Here is a 3,916-nt window from a genome sequence, read left to right as displayed (position 1 = left end):
GGCCCATAAGCCTGGCTAGGCTTTGAAAGGGGGCGACGAAAAAAGATTATTGTAAATAATGTCTGAAGAGTAACGAAAATGTCGGCGAAGATAATCTGACATCTGAAGATAATCTTACATGTCTTAAGCATGAACGCCATCACTTCCCGCATTCGCTATCAAAATATCTCATGTTCCATTTAGTCATGCATAAGAAAACACCTTACATCCTGTGATGGGGGTTACCTTTCTATGACAGACGTTATCAAGGTGTTGACTCCCAAATAAACTTAGAATTGCAAAAGGTCAACAACGGGGTCGAGTGGATTTGGGGTACTTTTGTTCGACGAAGCTTATAAAAGATTTGCGTGCGTGCGCGCGCATACGTGTGTGTGTGTGTGTATCTGTGTGTGTCTGTGTGTGTAGGAGACCGTGTGTGAACGTATATATATGTATGTGTGTGTCAGTGAAAATATAGAGGTATGTATATGACCGCATATATGTGAGAAAGCGTGTAAGTATATATATATATATATAGATAGATAGATAGATAGATAGATAGATAGATAGATAGACAGATAGACAGATAGATAGATAGATAGATAGATAGATAGATAGATAGATAGATATACATACACACATACATATGCAGGGTGGGGCAAAATGAGCTAAGCGAAATGGAGAAAAGAATGACAAAAATGTTATTAAACCTACAAATGTATCAGATCATTTTACTTCACTCTGTATATACAAATACATACATACATACTTCCCGAGGGTTATACTAATGCATCTGTTTGTTGTCTACGCCACTTGTCTTCGTCTTTTGTTTTTTTTCTTTTTTTGTGAATTCTCCCTATATATATATATATATATATATATATATATATATATATATATATATACTATAAATAATATACAAATATATGCATATATCCATACATATATGTACATACATACATCTATATGCATACATGGGTACAGGACATACAAAAAAAAACGTTGAAACTCAATGAGAAACGAAAACATAAAAACGAAAACATAGAAAACGAACTTTTTTCGAACAACGAAAGAAACAAACAGAGAAACGAGACATGCAACATAAGTAGTACACCCCTTCGTCAGTTGTCCCTGTTCCATCTACTCCGCGTTTTTGCTTGATTTTATCATTTTCGACTTAATCTTTTATCTTTTACTCGTTTCGGCCATCAGACTGCGGCCACGCTGGGGCACCGCCTTGAAGAATTTTTATTTGAATGAATCGACCTCAGTACATATTTTTCTTTTAAATCCCGGTATTTATTCTATCGCACTCTTTTGCCGAATCGCTAATGTTAGGTGGGGCGTAAACACACCAACACCGGTTGTACACACATATATATACATATCAGATATAAATTACATATCTATATCTTTATATATATATATATATATATATATATATATATATATATATATATATATATATATATATATATATATATATATGTATATATATATATATATATATATATAATCAAAATAAGCAACACGGATTTTAAAGATGATCGCATCTTTAAAATCCGTGTTGCTTATTTTGATTTTTTGATCACCTCACTTTTAGAATGGTTTTTGGATAATACCATAGTATATTCTGGTGCCTAAATATAAGTACCACATTCAATTTTGAATCTAAATCTAAATCTTTTACATTTATATATATATATATATATATATATATATATATATATATATATATATATATAGTATATATAGATATTTATGTATTATATTTATTTTTCATATATATTTTTTTATCGGATGAATGTGAGTTCGTCCTTTAATTGGAATTATTTCCAAAGATTTTGTCTTTTCTTCATCATACTTTACTTTTGAATTTACTTATATAAATTCGTGTAGGCATGAAAAACTTGTATAGAAATAATATATACATATATATACGATGGGCTTCTTTCAGTTTCCATTTACCAAATCCACTCACAAGCCTTTGATCGACCCGAGGCTATAAAAGAGACACCTGCCCAATATATGTGTGTGTGTGTGTGTGTATGTATGTATATATATATATATATATATATATATATATATATATATATATATATATATATATATATATATATATATATATATATATATAACGAATACAGAATGAGTTTTATATATAATATAATCCTAGACGAAAGATGGGAAAAGAGAATGAGAATAAGGGAATAAGAGGATGAGGAGGGGAGAGTGGAAGGAATAGAGCCAATTCTAAGAATAAGAAGCCAAACTATTCGCTTAGTTCTTGTTGTGTGATATACTGTATATTATATAAATAACCATGATACGATATACAGGCTGCCTGCCAGTCGTCTTAGGTAGAAGAATTACCGCTTATGCGTGTGTGTGTGTGAGAGAGAGAGAGAGAGAGAGAGAAAGAGAGAGAGTGTATATGTGCTATATCTGTTGCTAAGCTCCGTTTGGAAATGAGACTGAGAGAGAGAAAGAGAGAGAGGTGGGCAAGAGAGAGGGAGAGAGTAACGGAATTATGATGTAAGTTAGCGACACCTGAACACAGAAGGACATAGGGATAAAGAGGGAGAATAATATATCGTGAAATCGATATTCGCTTCGGATATCTGTTGGTGTACTTCAGCGACATCAGCTTACGAATGGATTTGTAGTCAATGGAGTGAGTGAGTGAGTGAGTGAGGGGGGCTTTTTGATTAGTAAAAAATATATTAATATACATACATACATACATACATATATACATATATATACATATATATACGCACATATATATATACATATATATATGAGTGTGTGTGTATATATATATATATATATATATATATATATAGTGATAATACCTAACGACAATAACAACAACACTAAGAGGATGTGAATATTTCAGGGATTTGGGATAGATAATAGCAATGCTGGAGTAGTAGTAGTGGTGGTGGTAGTGGTAGTGGTTAATAATATTAGGGATTAACAGTGTTTGTAAAGGTATAAAATAAACGCTGGTTAATATTAATAATGTTCGTATGTTAATGATCTGTGGAGACGGAGGAATAATAAATTGGATTTACTTGCAAGCATGAGCGCGCGCGCAGCGTTTGTTGGGGGGGGGGGTATGTGTGTGTGGTGGTGGGGTGGATGTGTGTGTGTGTGTGTGTAAGATGATTTAGCTTGTATGTGCAGACATACACACACACACAAACACATTTTTAAATAGATAGATAGATAGATAGATAGATAGATGGATGGATAGATGGACAGACAGACAGACAAATAGACAGACAGACAGACAGACAGACAGACAGACAGACAGACAGATAGATAGATAGATAGATAGATAGATGGATGGATAGATGGACAGACAGACAGACAAATAGACAGACAGACAGACAGATAGATAGATAGATAGATAGATAGATAGATAGATAGATAGATAGATAGATAGATAGATAGATAGAGATGGATGGAGGGACGGACGGACGGACGGAGAGAGAGAGACAGGCAGACAGACAGAGAAAGAGGGAAATAGATAAATAGACAGACAGATAGATAGATAGACACATAGATAGATACATACATACACACACACATACACACACACATACATACTTAACTAGATATAATCAATCTATCTATGAGTGTGTGTATATATTTACTCACACATTCCTATACACACCTTTAATACACCAATGAATACCAACGTGCAAGGGTGCACGCGTGTGTTGGATCTTATCTCTCGCATCGGTTACGCTTGTGAAAGGAAAATCCTTGCTAATCCTCAGATTTACATTCACGGTAATAACCATCTTTGACGTAGTCGTTGATGAAACGAAACGGTGCTGCAGCAATGTACGTGTGTCCGTGCGTACGTGTGTCCGTATGCATGTGTGTGTACGTGTGTCTTTGTCCTCTATATCTTTAAACGTGTACG

The sequence above is a fragment of the Octopus bimaculoides genome, chromosome 1 (assembly GCF_046866305.1).
Source record: "Octopus bimaculoides isolate indiv1 chromosome 1, ASM4686630v1, whole genome shotgun sequence".
Taxonomy (NCBI): Eukaryota; Metazoa; Mollusca; class Cephalopoda; order Octopoda; family Octopodidae; genus Octopus; species Octopus bimaculoides.
This window is presented reverse-complemented; position numbering follows the sequence as displayed.